Source organism: Rissa tridactyla, chromosome 4, assembly GCF_028500815.1.
Source record: "Rissa tridactyla isolate bRisTri1 chromosome 4, bRisTri1.patW.cur.20221130, whole genome shotgun sequence".
Classification (NCBI taxonomy): domain Eukaryota; kingdom Metazoa; phylum Chordata; class Aves; order Charadriiformes; family Laridae; genus Rissa; species Rissa tridactyla.
Genome location: NC_071469.1, coordinates 56252325 through 56275027, shown reverse-complemented (window position 1 = coordinate 56275027; position 22703 = coordinate 56252325).

Sequence of the window (22703 nt, the reverse complement as noted above, 5' to 3'; positions counted from 1 at the left end):
GGGTTCAATTAATTCTCTCCGTGTGTAAGTATCTACTGCTGTGCTCTGTGGCTTGGAAAGCTGACTTGCAATGCATAGCCTTTCACTGTTTTCATCAAAACTATCAGGAATTGTTTTATCAGATGTGAAGATCTACCGCAAAACTTCACTTTTGTTGTCGAGCACAAGGCTTTGAGGAATGTGAAGGTCACCTGGAAAGGATTTCAGACCATCCTCATGAAGTTCTGAAGCATGAAACCTGCTACAGATTGAAATAGCAAATGTATTTTACTTCCATTAACTTTCCTCTAAAAACATGTACATAATGAACTCTTTTCAAGTATATTCAAAATCTGAACAAATGTTTGCTTGTTTCTATTAAGGAACCACCTTGTTTGCTGAAAGTAAAATGGAAATCCATTTGCCGTATAAATAAGAAAAAAAATCCCAGGCTTTTCAATTTGCCAACATGAAAGAGGACACATTGCCCCAATGTTTTTGCATATGGACCTTGGCCAACGGGGAAATACAGCAAAAAGGCAAACCGGTTTTAAAATGGTCTAGAAAACAGAAAACAAGAGATTGGTATTAATGGATCTCCTTGGGTTTTTTTACAGTCAATTACTTGTCTTATTTATACAAACCACGGTAATGGAAATATTAGTATACTAGCAGACAGCATTGGATTTGAGATGTATCACAGGAGTAATGGCAAATGCATCCCTAAGGTATAATGCAAATGTTCCTGGGCTGATGGAAGGCACCAGCTCTGACCTTTGGTTATGGGGAGAATTATTTCTAGAATGCAGCTTTTTTTTTTTTTTTTTTTCTTCTTTCTTCTTCTTACATAGAACAGCAAATAAGGAAACTGTGCCCTTGGTGGGGTGGTGGCAGAATATAGTCTTTAATGTTTAGGGAAAAAGTGAATAAGGGAACGTCATGCTTATGGATCAGTTTGTCCTTGTTAGAAATTCTGCTTATAAATCGTCCACTGTGCAGCAATGGACATAACTTCAGAAAAGCCTGGATCTTCAAAATAAAAAATTCTTGGGCAAATAGTTGCATGCTGTACACGTACCCACAGGAAAGCCTTTGGCTAATGAGTTGTCTTCCCTCTTGAAGAGCATAACAAAATGAGAAAACAATTGTGCAAAGTCCCTGTGTTTTAGTACGATCATGCAATTACACTTAGCCTGTTCTCGGGATTGGCAGTTGGAGCATCAATCCCAGTCAATTTATCTATTTACTGTGAAAACTTAAAATAAAAGCTTTTTTTCCCTATCCATGGTTGTAAACACATTCCTGCAGTCACAGAGAAGGTGGTTGGGCAAGGGTTCCTGTGTCCATGTGCTGTCTCTGAATGTATGAAGGCACGTCCTATTTGGGGTGAAGCAACTTGTGGGACATGCTAGTTTTTAGTAGCCTCTTAATCACTGCTTTTAATAGATTGATCTTATTTTATTGGGGGTGGGTTAAGAAGCAGTTCTGCCTCGCAGTTATGTGAATTCCTGGAAACTTCTCGCTTCCATTTGGACAACAATGAGACCTAGAAAGACTTGCTCCTTAGTGAGCAAGATAAATAAATGCCTTGACTAGAACAAATGAGATTTCAGAACGAGTGATGAATTAGTGTGGTAATTTCTCAGATATTTTGGTACCATGTAAAAAAGGTGCCTAAATAAATAGCAGCTGAATATATATTACTTTAACAAATTTAAACTGTCTGTGTTCTTTTTCTAAGTGCCACTTAACACAACTTAGGAAATTAATAGCAGTAGTAAAAATAAAACTCATCTCGGGAAGCATCTGGAGAGTCACCTACTCGTTGTTCCTGAGCCCCACATTCCTTGCTTTTCTCACACGAGCAGTTACATCAGAGTCAAGAGGGTGACTTGTGCACCTAAATCAGTGACACAGTCCTTTCCAAACCAGTGCGCACACCTCCTTTCCCTCTGCTATGCAGGTCTGAGGTTGCCTGATGCCATCATTGGATCTCTGTTCCCATGACTATATGTAAAGATTAAAATACGGGCAAGTGATCCAATTTTCTAGAGGTTATGCAGTGGCTATATGTTGCTAGATGGAAACGAGCCTTCTCTGACAGCTTGTTTGCTATTTTTCCTTACCCTTACTCCCTTGCTTGCCTTGAGCTGAGCTAGGTGATCCAAAAATCCCATAAGAGAAACAAAAGTGACATGAACAAGGCTAAAGGAATTTTTGTCTCCCGTACCAACCAACTGCAGGATGATGGTTAGGCAAAGGCTGAAGTCTTTAAAGCACAGATCAAGAAGAAGAAAGGGTTCAGATACCTGTGAAAACAAAGGACCCAAATAGAACTGGGCTTTAGCTCACACAATAAATGTTACCGGTGGCATCAGTAACATAACTGTTACTGATGGTCAGGCTGTACTAATTTCTTTTCTTATTAGCTTTCTTGGGGGGGACACCATTTCTGTCTAGCTGTTGTGTCTGATGAGCTTGTTTTAGGAAAAAAATTATACGATGGATCTTCTAGTGATAGCAGGAGACTGAGCAAAAGGTCTCAGGAGGTATTTTTGTTCCTGTATTCACTTTGCTTTTCTTCTCCTTCCTTCAGCGTGTTTATTTATGGAACAATCAAGTCTGCATGGCACTCAGAGCGCCATGGAAGGGCTGGAGGTACTTCACTGTTCTGGAGGAAAATTTAATTTCTTCAGGCACAAGATCCCTCTTGAGATGCCTGAAAGTATACTGCATGGATTTAAAATCTTATTCTCCTCTGTTTTATGGGGTTGGGGTTTTTTTTTGTTGTTGTCGTTGGTTTTCTCCAAATAGAATGTAATAATAGTAATCCGTACTCTGTTAATAGGAGGGTGATTTCTAGTTCACGGTCTAAATGGAAATATATATGCACTTCTCCGTTAATTTCATCTGCTTTCATTAACTTCAGGGTCAGTCAGCTTATTTTTTCTAAATTATGATATTTGAATTTTTAGCATCCATCTCTTCCTGTCTTTGGGGCCCAGATCAGATAAGATTCTTATTTATACACCTTTTATTGTGTGATTATTTACTCTTTTTTTTTTTTTTTTTTTAATAAGCCTTTCCTGTAAAACATCAAGTCTCAAGAGATTGTATCAAACAATTGGGAGAGACCAGAAGGAGAGGATGTGACAAAGCAGGATCAGGGTGTATGCTGCACAGTCACCAGACGAAGGGACCTGAGAATTCCTGTGATCCCAGCACTTGCAAAGCTGCCTCTGGAACGCTGTGTCTCATTCTGGGCCCCACAGTACAAGGAAGACATTGACAAACTTGAGAGAGTTCAGTGGAAGGCCAGTAAGTTATTTAGGGGGCTGAAGCACATAATGATGATGATAAATTCAAAAACTAAGCCAGCTAAGGCCCTGAGAGCAATGTGATGGAGTTAGACGGTATCTAGAGGTGACTTTGAACCTGTTTTATTCTATAACTCTATGATTTATGCAATCCAAATAAACAGGATAACTTCTAGCCGACTCTATTTGTTGTCCAAAATGTTTACAGTAAATGGTGAGGTAGAAGAAATAGGTTTAAGGTTTAATGGTTTTAAGGAAACTGGGAGAGACTAGGTTGAAAGTCCTCAAAGGTGAAAACCAGGGACTTTGGCTTGATGCAATGTAAAGACAGAAGGCAAAACTCTTAGAGAAGAATAGTTGTGCTTAGAGCACGCTTTTGGGGTGTTTCAGAGGGGTTCAATGGAGTGAATGTCTTGGTCTGTAGAACAGGAGCCTTTGGGAATTAAAGACAGTAATTGAAATCCTAGAATTTCTAGATATCATATTATTTCTTCGGATCCCCAGATATAAACATATCATCCTACCGTTTGGCTACTGACTCTGTTAAAATATATATACACATATATACATCACACACACATATATGATATGCGTGCTAATATATCATGAGTACTACTGGTCACATTGCTAATGATTTAGTGCGATACAGTGTTGAATGTGCCTTTTCTAGGTGTGTCTTTTACTTTGTTCCTCTTTTTGGTTTGCATTTATATGCACTAGACCATGAAGGAATTCTTGTGCTGAGCTACAAGGCTACGTTAAATTATCAGCAGACATCTTTTACTGGCAAAGTAGCTAAATGATGAAAGTAATATCTAGCAGTGATAATCAGGAGCATAATTCTCACCGTAAATCTGGGAATGATAACTATTCCATTAGTGTGGTTCAGCAGATTATTGATTGGAAGCAGCTTGAAGTTTGGATTCTGACTTCTGAGTCACACCAAGTCATGTCTGGTGAGATGAAGCAACCACTAGAGGATGTGTCCCCTCATGTTCTGGAAATGGTCTAGTTCATATCCACATTCTGGTGCCCAGTTCTGCTGTAAGAAAAGGTCTTCATTAATTTTCTTAAGGAAATCCTGATATATGCCTTGCTAATCTTCTTGTCAGGATTTTCTTATCAAATAACGGATCTTGGCAAAGTTAAGGCTTATTGTGTACTTTGTTCTGTCATTTTTGTCCTTGTTTTGGCAAAAGAATTGGGATATTTCTAAACACTGGAAATCCCTTCTTGTCTGAATTTTATTATGCAGTCTAAAAATTAATGAGTAAGGCTGCTCCTGAGGCAGCATCAGCATATGTTTCACCCACAAGCTATATGCAAGGTCAAAAGGGGTTTTTTGTTTGTTTGTTTGTTTTTCACCAGACCTTATTTATTCTGAAAACCCCATAGCTTTCTCTGGAAGGCATCAAATCCCATTTAAAAACAAAACAAAACAGCAACAACAAAAAAACCAACCAAAAAAAAAAACTCCACAAAAAAAACCCCAAAACCAAAACACAAACCAAACTCTAAACCAAAAAACCCCACAACTGGATTTCCACAATTTCATATCATACGCAGGTGGTAGCTCAACTGCAAGTTAGAAGCCTGTGAAGTCGTCATGACCTGTGTGATCACTGTCTCTCGCCACTTCGTGGGCTGAGTCCGGGCACAGGGGGTTGCAGTGTGGGTGCTCAGCCTCGTACCATCACAGACCCCAGAAACCTGTGCTGTTCTTCAGCTCAGCAGCCTCTGCCCCAATACCTGTGTGTGCACACACACAGACCACCAGACCTTCCAGAGTGTACATGCACGCATGTACACACATGTGATTAATCAGGATTTATAAGATAAACTTGATAGCATTCATAGCACAGAGAAGAGTGAAATTGGCCTACCTGTGGAGATGGTCCCTCACGAGTTTATATAAAGCTCCATTGACAAATATAAATTTGCAGTTCAGAAGGAAATCTCGATGTGGGATTTCTTCAGGCTGTTTAATAGGGCTTGATGAAATGCTTACCTCTGGTTTTGGAGAGATGTTCCCCAAGGGTATGAAAAATGGGAAGATGAAAAATACTCTTCCACCGTACAGATCTCAGTAGAATTCTGGGAGGTGCTGTCTTAAGTGTTTAGCGTTGGGACAAGGCAGTTTTGTTCAAATCAATTTAAACTGGTGGATGTGCTGCTCCCATGTCGAGCAACGTTGATGAAACTGGAGGATTAGAAGACTTGAAGGACCAGGAAAAGGGATGCTGTGATCAAGTGAGGGCAGTGCACAGAAAGCAGTCTGTCCCCACTTGTCAAAGCTTTTCTTAATCACATGTGTCCTGTCGCTTGGATGGAGGAGCGGCAGCAGCCTAACTTGGAGTCTTTTTGCTGCAGTCAAGGTAACGTTTAGCTGCGTGCTCCTTGGGACCGAAATAGAAATGTCTGAGAATTTTTAACTCCTAAGTTGCACAGGGCTGGGTGCTGGAAAAGGGCTGCCCCAGGATCAGTGTTCATCCCACTGATGGGCAACCTCAGGGCAGGAGCTGCTTTTGCTGCTTGTGACTCTGTAAGGTTTGGATTAGCAAGTGCTCTGCTCCACACCGGGTTCCCAGCTGATAACCAGGTCAGCAGGGACAGCATCAGATCATCAAACCTGAGATGTCTCCTGAGAGAATGGGTGTTTCAACAATATAAACCAGACCCGTCTTCCACCGATGACAATCAACTTCTGCCTTTGGTGGTCATCCAGCTTACTGTGCTATTGGAGCTTGAAACCAGGCAAATTTGCCTATCAGGTTCTGGTGTGTGTGGAACTGGACATCGGTCAGGCCAGCAATAGGGTGAGGGATCTGGAGCACAAGTCTTATGAGGAGCGGCTGAGGGAGCTGGAGTTGTTTAGTCTGGAGAAAAGGGGGCTGAGGGGAGACCTTATCGCTCTCTACAACTACCTGAAAGGAGGATGTAGTGAGGTGGGGATCGATCTCTTCTCCCAAGTAACAGGCAACGGGACAAGACAAAATGTCCTCAAGTTGTACCAGGGGAGGTTTAGACTGGATATTAGGAAAAAATTTCTTCACTGAAAGGGTTCTCAAGCATTGGAACAGGCTGCCCAGGGAAGTGGTGGAATGGTCATCCCTGGAGGTATTTAAAAGACGGGTAGACATAGCGCTTAGAGATATAGTTTAATGATGGTTTTTGTTAAGAGTTAGGTTGATGGTTGGACTGGATGAGCTGAAAGGTCATTTCCAACTTAGGTAATTCTGTGATTCTATGAACTGAACTGTGAGTTACAAGGCAAGCCATTTCAGTCACCCTTGAAGGGCTGTTGGAGTAGCTCTTACCCTGGGTGTGCTCTGCAGGTACCTGTTGAGTAGAGGGCAGCTGACGCTGAGGGCTCAACATCCCGAGAAATGGGTACCGGGAAATGGGATGCGGTTGCTGCAAAGCAAATCAGAGGCCATGTGGACTGTGATATGCCTTTTATAATTTCTTCTTTTCTATCTTTGTGGGAAGAATGAGAAACGGTTCAGAAATATTCTGAGAATCAGGGGCTGGGGAAAGAGTTTGTCCCTGCTGGTGGCTACGTGGTAAGATCATAGACGCAGGCCCTGAAAACAGCTGAGTGCCTGATGTGTGAGAGCAAACAGAGGCTGAGGACTGCTGCTCAGCATTTAATTCAATGAATTTTCAGCCTGTTGGCTATTCCCTGTCTGCGTCTGTCATTCCTGATGAGTGGTCTCTTTCCTGTAGAGAGCTTGTCTGCCTTCGCTTGTTTTTTTCCTGCTCCCACTGTCCTTGTGTTAAAACGTGACTGGTTTCTGTACTGCAATGGGAAAAATAAGGATTGCAGCAAGTGAGGAAGAAGCAGCAGTCATGGCTGAATGCTTCATCTTGACTTAATGCAAATATCCAAGCAAAAAAAATCTCAGTAACGAGGAAGGAAAAAAGCTTCGTAGTAACAAAGAGCAGAATCTGTAAACTGAGAGACAGGATGAGGTGCCATTTCTTTTATTATCTGGGTGTGCTTTAAGAGGGAGTGTTTTTGAAAGATACACATGGGGATTAGTACAGTGTAGAAATAATTACAAATGCTATGTAATGTTTTAATTTGTGTGCAGTCTCTCACCTTCCACTCCAGGGAGGAATGTAAACACATTTCACTTAACCTCCTCGCTTCTTGTGTGCGGTGGTTATAAGTACTGTCTCTGTCTCACACATGAAGAAATTATGATGCAGGGCCAGATTTGCAGAAAGCAGCTTTTGCAAACCTTCTGGGTCCTGTTTCTCTGCAAACTCCGGCGCTCCTGGATGCTATCGGCCCAGCTGGCTGCTGTGCTGGGGCTGGGCAGGGAACACTGCTTCTCTGAACTGCAGAGAAACCAGAAAGAAGGTGGTAACTGAGGCAAGTTCAAAGAGATACAACAGTAACTTCACTGATGGTTGGTTGATTTGTTTTTTCCTGCTCCTAGGTTTTATTGTTTTGTTTTGTTTTGTTAAAGCAGAGATGTTCAGTACCGAAGCTGAATTCCTTCTCTTCTTACTGGATTTTTTTTTTGGTAGTGTGACTAGAAATCATACCCTGGTGCTGGAATCTTGAGGGATTTTGTTACGCTTCTCATCTAGTAACACCATCCTTCGGCTCCACAGCCAACAGTGGTGTTTATAGCAGGCTTTGTTGGTTGCGTCCTGTCATTGTATGCTTGAGCATAATTCTCCCCAGGTTAGTATCTCACTCGGAGAGTGCTGGACCCCAGGACTGTCTCAGCAGTGTATGCAGAACTGCATTTCACTGTGCCAAAGACTCTGGTGAGGGGCAGGGGGTGGTGGCAGCTGGTGATTTTGCAGGGGGAGCTGCTAGCAGTGTCCTCCTCCTTACAATCCTGGAGCTTTCTGTTGCTAAAAGCAGCGCCTAGCCTTTTCACAGCTCAGCTGGAGGCAAATGCCCATCAGAGGCATCGCTGGATGCTGCCTTACAGGCGAAGCAGGCAGCTGCCTGTCTCGAGTTAGTCGTGGTCTGAGCAGTGGTGAATAAGAAGGGATGCTGCAGACCTTGTTGTTCCTCCTTCAGTAGCGTGTGCTGTGAGGATCTCTCTTCTGAGCGACAGGAATAGAGCTGCAAATTTCAATCGGAGTCCGCTTGTGTATTTGTGAGTACAGACAAGGGCTGTGTGCGTCCCTGTGAGGGTCAGACAAACCTTCCGCTTGCTTTGAAATGTGTTGCTTTCTTCCTCTGTGTCGGGCTTGACTTTTTTCATAGCAGAAGCGATGCTAAAAAAGAGGTGAGGACTGACCTACCAGTACAGTGGGCTTACGTGGCAATAGACAGTCTGACTCTAGTCCTAGGAGAAACATCATAAACATCAGCAGCACTGGAGAAAAATACAAAGCAACTGGTAAATTCAGTTTCCACAATGTGTCAGATTCCACAATGTGCCCTTTCCATAAGGGGTGGAGATTCTCCGTTGCATTGAAGAACAGCTGGGAAGGAGAAAATGGATCAGTCTTTAAAGTGTTGGGTTTGAGTTACTGTTTCCAAAGACCCTGTGTCTTGGCACACCATGGCTCTAGGAGGCAAAGGAGCAGACAGCATTACAATTCAGTTGGCTTCAGTTCACTTACACCATAAAGAATATATCCCACTTTTTTCTCTGCTTTTGCATGTTTCTATGACATGGAACTGATGAGACTTTTCCAGTTTACTGTTGAAAGACTACTGACAAAGGCTGACAGTCCTCTTGCCTGGTTTCCGACTTTTCTCATTCCTTTGTTTTTCTCTGTTTCAAATCATGGTTTCACGTTAACAGGCCTTTGGCAGCTCTACCGGCATACCACTCATACCACTGTACGTGATGGCACCGTGGTTTCTCAGAGGTCAGTGGAGTCCATTCAATCTGTAGGGTTACAGTTCAGTAAAATCAAATGTGTTGCATGCCACCTCCTTACCCTAATCTCCTAATTTTCCAGGGCTTCTCCACCTTTGGAAAAAAATTGGAATGGAGTTGGAAAAAAATATCTGCAGCTTTGCCATACAGTAACTTGTATATAGGTGGGAAAGACTTTAAATAGGAGTAAGAAATAGGGGCTATGCATATATGGGATGAAACAGTTGCTGAGTTTTATTTTCTTCAAATCATTTTGTAACTCAAAAATTTCAGCAAAATTTCCTTGGAAAGTCCCGCTGCAGTGATGTTCTTGCACAACAATTTGTCAACCACTTCTACCAAAAGAGAAGGGGCTCTGTGGGAAGCCACGTGGAGGATTCACTGATGATTCCATCAAGTTAGTGATTTGTTGTAAGAGGTTTGTCCTCAATGTTCCATCTTGCTTGGAAAATGATTCATTAGCATTAAAGACAGTTGAAGCTAATCACCAGATAAGGAAAGGGAGAGAGATGATGTTTAGTGAGGAAGGGCTGTGATGGCAAATGCCAGAAACAAACTGTTCCATGCTGATGAAATTTAAAGGTTAAACATAAGTTATTAGTTTAATAACAGATGAGGATAGCAAATTATCACTGAAAGTGCATCTAGAATGCTCTGGAAAAAAAGCTTAATGCTATCTAGTATCTCTTCCTTATTTGCAAGTACATTTTAAAAGTAGTACATAAAAAATTATCGCTGTCTTAATGGGCAAATAAATTCAGGAAATGAACTAGAAATTCTGAATTTTGCTATGAAGCTGTCCTCTGCTTTTCCTCAAGAGATTGAAATCAATAGTACTTCCTTTTATGACGCACATCTCAAAATCCCCATTGGCCACAGGTTAAAGTTTCATTGCTGGTTTTATGAGGGAAGCGATGACCTTGATTAAACTTTTAAGTTTCCATGCATACATCTGCACCTCCAGCACATCTGCATAGACATATCAACCTGAAGATTTTCAATAATGTATCATAAGAGTCACAAAATATATTAGAAAATTTTGTAGCTGAGAAGGCTAAGGGCCGAACTTAATCCACGCTTGTAGTAAAACTCCCATTAATGTCCGTGATGCTGTTATGGAAGTGGTTTGAGCTCTGAACGCCAAACCCACATAGGATCGAGGTTAAAAAAAAGAAATATTACTCATCTCCTGTTGCGAAACAGCAATAGCAGAGACAGGGATGCCTTGTCAAGGGGAAGTAACAGGTCAGTTTGAAACCTAGCACCGTAACTCCTGTGGGACACTATAGTGCTGTCCCTGTGGGGCTGCTTGTCTAACCACAACAAGTAGAATCGGGTATTGGGTGCAGGTACCACAGCTCTGTCTATGATATTATTCATACTAATCTCATACTCTGTTGTGTGACACCCGGCCCAGCGTGATGTTCCCTTCCCTGGGATGACACGGATAAAGCAGAACATCACAGAATCACGGAATGGTTCAGGTTGGAAGGGACCTTAAAGATCATCTAGTTCCAGCCCCCTGCCCTGGGCAGGGACACCTCCCACTAGACCAGGCTGCTCAAAGCCCCATCCAGCCTGGCCTTGAACACCTCCAGGGATGGGACATCCACAGCTTCCCTGGGCAGCCTGTCCCGGTGCCTCACCACCCTCACAGGAAAGAATTTCTTCCTGATATCCAATCTAAATCTACCCTCCTTCAGTTTGAGGCCGTTACCCCGTGTCCGATCTGTGGTGGTCTCAGCTGCCAGTGAGGAATGAGTAGGGGTGGGTGTTGTCCTTCGGGCTAAGGACCTGGGTCTGGAGAGAGAGCTGAGGGCAGGAGGACCTTGATAATAAATTTTGTCATACTCTGCAGAGAAATTTTTCAGGGTAAGTCTCCCTTTCTGTCCGTACTCCTGATAAGCAGATGCGTGGAGGCACAGGGGGAATGGAGGTGAAGGGAGAGACAACTCCTTGTGGTCTTTGAAAGCCCTGGAGTCCTTTTCACCCAGTAAAGTGTCCTTGTTTGTAGTACTGTTATGTGAAGTAGTGCTGTTGTAACAGTGCATTGATCTCGGTATCCATATGTTTTAGACAGTAGCATCGGTTACGGAAAAGAGTCCCAGGCATGGAAATTTTATTCTATTCATCTTCTAGAATCTTGCTTTGTCTTTTAGCTGCCTTTGCAGCACTATCCAAAAAAAAACCCAAGAGAAAATAATGTTACGTATGTTCGTTTCTAAAGGAGAAACAAACCCAGCCTGTTTTCTGTGTACTTTACAATTCCTGAAGCCCATAAAACATTGCAAGTGTGAAGCAGCTGCAATGGCCGTCAGTCACTGCAGTACTCCGTTAATGCAGTAGGATTTTTATTCTAATCTTTTGCCAAATAAGCATCAGTCGTAACAACTTGAGGGGTTTTGACTGAGTGTCAGCTGAGCAAAGGCAAGATGACACCTTGGGAACTTCAGTCTTCAAGAGCTGGTGAGGTGATGCTTCTGGAGGGGTAAGGAGGCTAAAAGGCAATGAAGCAGAAGGCTGATGTGAAGATGAAGTTGGCCGTGGCAGGGTTGTTTGTCAGCACTTAACTGCATAGCCCGCTGGGGGAGGAGAAGGAACAAAAAGGGAATAAAAGCAGAGAGATTTAGTCAAAACCAGAACTACTAACCAGCTTATTTGTGTCTTCTGATGTGTTACTCAGTGCAAAAATCAAGGGGAAAAACTCATGCATAAAAGTTTGCAATACAAAGAGGCAGCTTCCCTTCCTTTTCCTGCCAGCCCTGATTTTCTTGCCTGTGCTCCACTCCTTTTCTAGTCTGTTCCCATTGCGTGGCTCTAGTTCTGAGCTCCCTTCCCCATCCTATCTCCTGCGATACCTCTGCTGCTGTAACTCCATCCCTCCTGGCTCCCGCTCTTCTTGCCTTTCATCTCTTCTTCCATACCCCTCTTCTGATACACCCTTTCCTCTGTAGGCACCTGTCCTGTTATGTCAATTTAAATGGCTTGAAAGGGGGACTTTTGAGCTATTTAATAGCTTATTATAATATTTTATAGCTTATTATTAGTTATTATATAGCTTACTATTTGATATTTAATAGCTTTTTATTACATTTAGTAGACTTTTGAGCTATTTAAATAGCTGGGGGACAAGGAGGAGATGTCTTTCATCAAGGGCACAGAGAAGGAAAATGAGAAGTGTTTAAAAGCTTGACATTTCAGACAATGAATCATGATTCCCCTCGCAGGGCCTCCCCGATTCCCTGCCTTCCTCTGCCAGTGTGCCATTATGGGAGCTGGCTATAAAAACTGTAGTAATAGAGATATTGGAAGCAGTATGAAGGACGCAAAGGATGCTTCTGTCTTTCTGAACCTGGGTACGGGTATAAACGCCTTCCACAGCCTTGGACACAAGAGCTTCTAGTGCCGCCCCTGCACCGATCAGGGTCTTGCCCCCTGCATGCAGGGACGTCGCTGCTCTGGTGGCTGGCAAAGTGTGGAAAGGAGAATGTAACGGGTCAAACAAAGCCCATGTAGCTAAAAAGCCTGCCTGCAGTGTCTTGCTTGTGCCTTTGCTGATGCGTGCGCTGTGCTGAGGCGTTTCTGGAGGATGGAAAGCAGTCCAGTTGTCGGGGTACCCACCGTGGACTCCCAGATCCCTGCTCTGCTCCAGGCTGAGGCAAGACTTTGTGACTGCGATAAGGGAAGTGCTGAAGCCTTCAAATCCACTGGCACACTAGGATTTTGGGGGTATTTCCCATGAGGTTTTGTGTGTTTGCTTTGAAGTCACTGTTGCTTTTCCAGTGAATAAATCTATACCCATCCCTGTTCTTTAATACTATACAGAAAATATAACTTCTGCAGAGAACCGTTAACTTTTAACAAGCGGATCTATCTGGTGGTGAAAGCTTGTTAAAGATAGCGGTTGAGAAAACGCACAGCTCCAAATCAAGTTTATTTTTCAGAATAAAACTTCAATGGTATCAAAGTGATGGGTAACCAACCTCATTAAAAGCTTTTTCTGTGGCACCCTGTGAATATTAAATATTTATGGTTAATAGTCGTGAAAGGTGTGTATGGGGAAAAAGCAAGAGTGTGTGTGTTGGTGCGGGGGAGGAAAATTAGGGGTTGGTAAGTTGTTCATCTCTCAAATAATTTTAACCTCATAATTTACGTTAAGTACAAACACTTGTGAAGCAGAGCGCTGGTATGGTGACAGGGGAAGAAGAGCTGGTCATGGCTCATGCTCTACCTGCCCGGTGACACGCAGCAGGTAAATGACGACTGTAGGGAGATGGGGGCTGTCCTGCCTGCTCAGGCTCCAAAGGTCAGTGAGGGCCAACAGCCATCTCTTCTCATTTTGCGTATCTCCTCTATGCTCCCATCATCCCAATATGATATTTAGTTCCAAGTTAAGGAGGGGAAACAAAAATTAAAGAGGAAAATATTTTATTCCTAAAAGTTTAAAATTCCAAAGGAGTTTTCTTCCTAATTGATCTGTGTGTATTTTCTCACAGAACGTGGAGAATAGAAAAATATTGGCAGTTTTAGTCATGTGCAAAAGTTCTGATTTCTAAAAAATCCGGGGATAACGCGTGTCTAGCTCTTTAGGAAATGTAACCTGGATTTCAGGATTCTTCTTTTGGGATGCTGAGGAGCGCTGAGAACGGCACTTCTATGTGCAAATTTATCCCAGAAAATCAGCTTCCAGCTGTTTTGGTGCAGCAGTGCTTCTTGCTGTGTTCAGTGTGCTGTTTGCTGGCTTTTCTGCTCTAAGTGAGATGAGAGCAAGAGACAAAGACGTCCACGTGACTTGTGAAGAAGTAAGGGTTACTGGTTACAACTGAAGTACATGAAAAGTCTGCCCGGTCCTCCATCTGTAAACGTGTGTTCAAAGTATTTCTAAAGGTAAAAGCTAAACCAATTGGTCAGCTTGATTTTCATGACGCAGGTTTTTTTCAGTTTTACTGAGATGATACAAACCCCGTCTTTCTCATTCCAAACATTTTTTTCTAAGACAAAACCAGTGTGTGTTATTAAATTATAAACATTGAAAGACCGAAAGCCGGTGCAGGCATGTTGAGTGTCTGCTATTTTAGCAGGTGTTTGAAAACATCCTAGGTGAGCTCCTCTGGATAAACAGTTTCTCCCGTATTCACCTGGAACAGGCAGACCATTGTTTAATTAAAACTCTAGTAATTATCTCCTTGAGAAATGTCGGTAGCAACAGAACTCTAGTGGAGACCACAGGCAGTAAGGCACGGCAGAGGCTACGCCTGCTTCCACTTATGGAAGCTTGTAGCCAGATTCCTCGCAAGTTGGCAGATCTCAGATGCTTCAGTGTCACTGTATGGAGAAATCCCCCAAACCAGATGTGTGTGCGACACGTGACACCTACGCAATGTTGCTTGCTAAGAAGAGGCCAGAGCCATGGTTTCAATTTCAAACTTGAATTCTCTCTGAGTGGGAAGAGCTGCACACTTTTATTTGGATTCACCTTTGTTGTAACTTGCTTAATTTGGGTTGGTAGATTGCAAGGACAAGGAATTAATCACTTGTTCTTGAAATCATAGAATGGTTTAGGTTGGAAGGGACCTTAAAGATTACCTAGCTCCACCCCCCTGCCCTGGGCAGGGACACCTCCCACCAGACCAGGCTGCTCAAAGCCCCATCCAGCCTGGCCTTGAACACCTCCAGGGATGGGGCACCCGCAACAAATCTTGTCTTATAGACATACTGTGATTGACTGGGCTGAAAATTCCTTAGGGAATGAAGCTGGACAGTTGTTTCCAAGACATGATGTGAAGATCCTCCATTGAATACCCCAAAAGTGCTCGCACAACTGAAACACTGAGTGCGGAAAGAAAGGTGCAGTTTTATTACTGGTGGTCTTAAAGGTATCCTCAAGGTCCTTGAGTTTTGAGAACAGACAAAATATGGAAAAAAAATAATATTTATATTTATTTTTAGTTGAGAAGTTGTTTCAAAACCGGATCTCTCTGTGTGGAGCTTGAGGGTGCAGGAAATAAAAGAACATTTCCCTGCACAGTTTCATTTTCTACAAGTGACATACTAATGGTCATGTCCCCCCTTAACTTTTGTAACTGCATTGAAATGTAGCTCAACCGCTTTGCTACACTGGGATTTCTGGGCCATCACCCTTTGGCAATGACCTGGCGCAGTGGTGTCAAAGCACTTTGGGGTGTCCGTGACGTGGCCCTGCCTCAAGACACCAGCCAGGATCTCCAGCTGAACGGAGGTGCATCCACATTTAATAATAAACTCTTCATTTCCATTTTTGGAATTCAGCACACTACCACATTTTATCTGTGATGAGGTTTTGTAATATAAAAATACTTTTAGAAAGTCTTCCCTAAGGGAAAATCTTAAGAGGATCAACAAGTTGGAGTACCTTTCAAGAAAGGACCTGAGCAATGAATAGTTCATGGCAGCTTCCTCAGTTTTGAGCCATTTAAGGGGGGGAAAACGCAAGAATCCTTTAAAAGAGGATATTGATATTTTTTACTTAATTTGTTTAAAGCTAGTAAACATGAACTAGTTTCTTACACTGACACTGCGTGTGCTACTTTTACTTAATTGTTTCTCTTCTACCACAGTAGTTTTGATCTATCAGAATTCCTTTAGGGATTTTTGAGCTGTTGACCATGGTAGTATATTTTGCTAGTAACATCAGACTTAAAAGTAAATTTAAAAAAATAAAAATGAGGGATGTGTGTGTGTGTGTTAATGTTCAAGCCATGTTTAACAAGACTATCTCAAGAAATACAAAAAAAACCTTTCTTATTTTTTTCCCACATTTGGCAATCGAGGAAAAAAGTAAATAAGAAGTAGTTAAATGAATTCTTCTTTCCTCCACCCCCCACCCACACACACACTTTCCTCAAGTAAGATGCATTGGAAAACATTCTCAAGGATCCTTATGATACTTGAGAATATCTCTCAGTTTAAGGGTAATGGCTTTGAATTACAGCAACTTGCATCTTTGCTGCTCTGTGAAGAGTACTTTATTATTTAAGATGAAAACGGTCACTTGCTGTTATCTGATGGGCTCCTGTTGTTTTTTTCCATGAGAAGACTGTTGTGCTTCCTGAACTTTTTAGAGGCAAAGAAAAATTACAAGAAATAAAAACAAATCAGAACTTGATCTTTGAGGAATTTCTTGCTTTGAAAAAGGAGAAAAAAATATAAAGGGAGAAATTTTCCCAAATGCTAAATAATCCTGTTTCAAGCTATTACTTACATTAAAAATTGTTCTGAATTTTTTAAATTTCAAACAAATTTTTTTCTGAAATAATTATTTAAATTACGTTACCTCTGGGTAGCTGACATCTGAGGCTTTAATTTTGTCTTTTTTTTTTTTTTAAGCACCTCTGTTATTTAGGGTGGGCTTTTGTACTCTGAATATGTGATAACCCCAAGATATAAATTGAATCTTGCTCTCTACGTATTCTATCTGATCTGGATCAGTCACTTGAATGTCAAAGCATTCACCCTTAATCGTGTGTAATTTATGACCTCAGAAAGAAGGTGAAATAGGTACAGCTGAGAAGTCAAAGTTATGAACAGTTAAAACTTGTGTCTCGTTAGTGCTGTCCATTAACACCCTCCCCCCCAATATTTGGTTTCCTTACTTGTTTAATTTAAAATAGATTCTTTCTTGAACCTTACTTTGGCCATTTTTTTTTGTTGGCTTTGTTTTTTTTGGTGTTGCCGAACAATTTTGCTCAGAAACTGTCCCAGTGCTGCTGGGTGAGAGAAAAAAAGATCTCAATGCATAAATGTTAGAGAATATGAAATGGATTTTTGTTTGTTTGTTTGTTTTTACACTTAGTGTCAGGTTTTTGTACAGCATAAACAGGTGATAAAGATGAGACGAAGTGTAGATGATAACAGTCTCATCCAGACTCGAGCAGCCCTTGTTACTTCTGCGAACTGTGGCTCTCTTCTTCCAACGCTATTAAAATAAAACCCATGGAATAGCTATCCACTGACCTATTAGTTCAGTGACAGGTTCAGCATTAACTTGCAGACATGTGGTCTTTAAGACAGGAAATTTTCAGGCAACAATCTCCCACACGTACAAGAAGAATGTTTATGACGTGATTTACGGCCAGATTAAGTCCTAAAGATTATTTTGTGCCTTGCGCTGGGGAGTTCTTCCGCAGGGCATGGCTACTCCTATCAGCAAGAGTTAAACCAGAAACATTCTTTACCCATTACGTGTATTTCCAGTGCTTGTAGCTTCATTAGCTTCCGAAATATTTCATAGTATACGTTGTTTCATTCTGTTTTCCAAAAATTCAGCACTGTAATAAGAGAATTTCCATATTCCAAGGACTGGATTTGTGGTGCTTGGTTTAATCTGTGCTAATGCCGGCCAAATCTTGACACCAGCCATGGAAAAGTAGTCATACTACCTTGTTTAAATACACCCTCAGAGTTTGGTAAGATTATTTCATACTTACTGTGAGTTCCTCTATAAGCATTAATCCTAAGTATGTATTTTGGGGGACTATTTTCAAGTAAATATAGTATAGCTGCAGGGAAAAGTTAAGATTCTCTAGAAGGCTGGCATGTTCTAGAAGGAATATGCAAGATTTGACAAAGTTTTCTGACATTTGAGCCTGACAGTCATCCGTACATCATCTGTAATTGGTGGCAAATTGTGTGTACAGCTTTCCTTGGTGCTCTGTATATTCCTCATGTGTCTTCCCTATGGTAGATTGGATAATCTAACACTTCAAAAAAGCCTCTATGATTGACATAGTGCCATGTCACGCCTTGCTGACAGCGCTCAGCAATAATTGGTAGGATTTATAGTGTCACAGGGGTGCCCACCATGCCATGGGCAGGTATGAGTTCCCACCTCCCTTGAAGGGCTACCCCATTCCGCAGCACTTGCTCAGCATCTGCCGCGTGAATCCTCCCACCAGAATGCTGGGGCAGGTTTACGGCTGAATTCCCATTTACCTGTCAGCAAGGTCAGGGTCTAAAAGCAGAGCAATTTCATGCCGTCCGTGTCTGCAAGCAAACCCAGGTAGCAAAGGTGACAAGGAAGAAGGTGGGCGTGCAAAAGTGAGAAGCAAAAATGGAATATTACCCTGGAAGAGGATACTTGCCACAACAGAAGCAGAGATTGAACATTTATAAGTCAATTTGGTCATTTTGGCTTGCTGTATGGTGTTAGTTTATTTTTTTTTGTTGTAGATTATCAGTGAAGAGCTTTGTAATGGATACGGTATTTTATTATATCCTGGTTATTTAGGCGTATCTGTGACTGTTACTCCTTTCGGTTGCTTTTCTATTAAAAGTGATTTCTCCTTCTGGGATTCCTTTTGTTTGCGCTGCGTCCCTGAGGGATGAGCAATAGTGTGCTGCACCTGAACTGTCCTCTTCGGTGCAGACCTGTATCCATTTTGCTGATGAAGGGTCCTAGTAAATATTTTTAATAGAGGGCAACTGCGGAGCCTTCGGGGCAGAGAGGTGTCTTGCTGAGAACCTGTCTGGAACAGGCACTCAAACGCTTCTCTGCTGCCTTACAAGGTGGACCACGGGCATGTGCTGCCGCTTGAGTTGTGTAGCAGCTGCTTCAAAAGCAACATTAAAGGTAATGTGCCACACCACCCCCTTGTAATCCTTGTCCTAAGAAGGGAAGGTAGTGACCCTTGTTCTAAAGATCATTTGAACACATTTTCTCTTCATTTCCACCCCCACAAGCCATGAGAAGAACTGGTTTCTAGGGGTATAACTGGCCTTCAAATAAAATCAATTTGCATGTACCTAAGCAAAAGACTGACCCAGAAACTTATAGAAATAATTTATCATGCTACACGCAAATGGCAGCTATGAAATCATTACTCTTTTGCTACCTGCAACAGAAACACGTAAAAGAGCTTCAAGGTTGATAATAGTTGTTGGTATGATAGAGCTGAGCCTGAGGACGAGGAAATTCTGCATAGCCTAGATAGTTGTTGACCTTCTATTTTCAATCTATCCTTCAGCTTAAAACTGTTTTTCAGAAACTTCAGTCTCAGATAAATGTGATGTGCTAATACCGGAGGCTGTTACAAATCTTTGAAAGGAGGTTTTGTTTTTTTTTTTTCCTACCCGCTATTTGTATTTAAATCTGGTGCATTTTGGGCTGGATGCACGAAGGGCTTTTTGTCACTATGGAATGCAAAATGAAGGACTTTGACGTGCAAACTTCAGACTCCCTTGAGACCCTGCTTGTAAAGCTTGCAACACCGAGTCGAACTGCAGCGCGGGACTAGCCAAGGCAATGCCTTGCTGTCCTTTGGGATTCGACCAATATATGTCTGACCCTCAGAATGGGAAAATATCCTTGTGCTGAGTCCACAGTAAATGGTCTTAAAAGTAAAAAAGTAAAGCAAAGCTTTATTTATCACAGTTGCTAGAGAACTATTTCTGCTCCCACAAATGGTGCTTTGTGTGTAGCCATGGGTTGAATGTATTTGAAACCATCAGCACTAATACTGAAGACGCATCTGGCTCTGGTCCGTGTCAGTGTCATGGCTGTGCTCAGTAGCGCTGTAAATCATACATTAACGCTTCAGATCTGTAAGTTCAGCAAAATTCGCATGATTTTGTTTTTAAATTTGTCCATGAACTTTTGTTTGTTACTTACTCATTTCTTTCTTTCAAGGAAAATCTGATCAAAGGCAAACAGTAGATGCTTTGCAGCTAAAGGGACATCTGTGTTACATCTACAACTGGGTGCCTAATAAAAAGAGGCTGGTTGGTACCTCTGTGCTAGCAATTCCTGTTACTGTGAAACTGTTTTATGGGGGCAAAAGAGCATGTGAGTCTGATTCTTTCTCATGATACTGTTTTGTCTGAATAAATTGAATTCTCATAGCAAAAGCACTTTTACCAGTGTAGCTGCCTCTCCACTCGTGCCTCTGCTGATCATGGAAATCACCTTTCCCCAGCACTGTTCCTGTCTTAGTAAGAATGATCAGAAAATAAACATATCTTTCTGCTAAGATAAATATATTTTCTGCTATGCTTTCCCCCCAGATTAGGATTTCTGATTGGACTTTCGTGTTGTGGGGGGTTTTTTTGGTTTTTTTTTTTTTTTTAAACATTCTTATTTTGCTTTCCTAGCATCTTTGCATTTGTTAGCCCAATAAGCTGAGGGGTACATTTATTCTATGCTAAGTACCCAAGAAGTGCCTCTAATAGGCTCTGTCATATGAGTATTTGCTGTCTTCCTTTGACGATTCAGAAATCGTGATTGAAAGGATGAAGGCCCCTAACTGCAGCCCTCGTAGTGCGACCCGTAAGTTCAGAGCCTGGCCTCGGTGTTGCTGCTTGCTGAGAGATGTTATGCATCAACCTTATCTGTCTCCCACCCCAATAAAATGAGAAACACAAGACCCACAACTTCAGCACCTGAGGCTAAGGGTTGTCCTTCCTGGGAGAGAAAAAAAAGTATCTAAAGTGCTGAAAAGCCTGTGGTTTCTTTCCATTCCCCTTTCCAAGAGTTGTCTTCCCCCTGCTCTCTTATTCACCTAATTTGTTCTACTGCTCCATACTCCTACCCTTTGCATTTCCATCCAAGCAGAATACTTTTCCCCAGGGCAGTTGGAATGAAATCAAAATTTACTTGCAGCTTAATCTTGTTTTACTTCACATAGGGCTGGTCATAAGGGCAGATTTAATATTCTGCAATTGAAAAACGCTCACTCCTCCCTCATCCTCTTGAAAACTGGAGATGGCTCTTGGTCATCTCCTGCAAAATTGAGTTATTTTAAAACACTTTTGATATCCTCCCATGCAAGTTGCTCTGTGCCAGTGAGAAAGGGGTAGGTGGTTCAGCTTCCCGGTGGATTTGGCCAAAGTCCCCAGAAAACCTATGGCTCAGTGTGGTGTGCCCTTTCTCTCAGGCTGGACCTAGGGAACTTATGCGCAGTAAAGAAAATGTGAGGCCGGGGCACCTCCAGGCTGACGGTCTCTGGCTACCAGAATGCTCCAGTGAGGCAATCGGTGATCAGCTCAGTATAAATTAGAGGAAAGCTGAGATTACTCTGGGTAAGAAGAACCTACGGTATGGAGTTTAAAAATAGTGCCCTGTTAGGAAAAAAATAAACAGGGCTCTCTTGAGTGATAAGCCCATCTTCGTTAAGACAGTCTCTAATAAAACCAGCTGACTGAGCTGTTACCCATGTAGGACTAGGTTTTCCCAACACCCTTGTGAAATGAGTCTTGCCAGCGCCCGGAGACAGTGTGTGCACCTGACTGTCCTGCTTCTGCCTGCCGAGGGCTGGTGCCACCTGCCCACGGGGCTGGCGTCCTCCTGAGCGCCAAGGGGCAGCTGGAGCAGGGGACGTGGGCAGGAGTGTGAGAAGGGGTGGGCGGCTTCAAATCAGAAGTCTGTCTAGACCTTTATTCTGCCCACGGCAGTGGCTGATGGTGTTAACTTAGAGGGGAAAAAATAAGAAGAGTAAATGTGTGATAGTTCCTGCCAACTTTGAGAGTTTTAGGATTTCCTAAACTGGACTCTGTATCTATATAATCTTACTAAATAGCTCTAAAGAAATCTGTCCCCATGAATCTATCTAGTCTAGACATTGGGGGAGAATAATTATACCCAAGCCATGTAAATATTTTTGACTTGAATTTGTTTCTAAGAATTGTTTAGAGGGTTTGGGAGTTCTTTTTTCTTTATATTTACAATTCCAGTAACCAATGTTTACAGCAGAAATAATTTTTGTTGTGCTAAATATTTTGTTTTCTTTGCGGACAAATCAATTCCGCCTAAAGTTTATCCTTTTATTATTTGTTGTCAAACAAGGTGCGTATTTTGTGCTGAGCATATTGACGTTGAGAGGTGTCTGCCTGGGCTGGAAATCACAACTTCAGGGGCTTAGTTTGAGCTCCCTGGTCAGGTCGTTTGCCCTGTACCTCACTATGGCGCATTTTGGAAAGTAAAAGACTGTTTCTGCAATGCATGTGGTTGGACTGGGAAGAAAAGCATGTAATGGAGAAGGAAAACAGGAGGGATAAGAACTACAGCCCATGTAGGATTACTGGGGACATTGAGGGACAGAGCTTGAAGACAGCTGTAATGGAAAGCATTCCTGAGGAATCAGAAGCCTCGAGCATGTTTTAAATCATAAAAGGCTCTTGTGAAAGTGAGCAGCAGGCAAGAAGCTGCTCCAGGAGCGTGTATCTAAACATCCGCGCTCAAATTTTCCATTTCAAATGAGAACAAGAAGCCATGTACTGTGTATATCTGGGTCCAAAGCTTTTTTTTTACCTCCCCGGTTGTTTGCAGAACAGTAACACATAATTGGCGCTAGAGAAACAAGGGACTTGTGACGAAGTCACGTGTTGCTGACCCCAGGACAGACCGCTAACCAGACTGTGACCCGGTGGGCCACCGAATCACCATCTGAAGCTTCCCCTTTTGCCTTCATGCTATAGAACAAAGAGTGTAAATCTGTGTTGTCATGGGTAGGTGTGCTCCTGCGGGATGTTGATGGTCTAGTAGATCCTGGCCCGGGAAGTGGTGTGGTTTCCATACGGT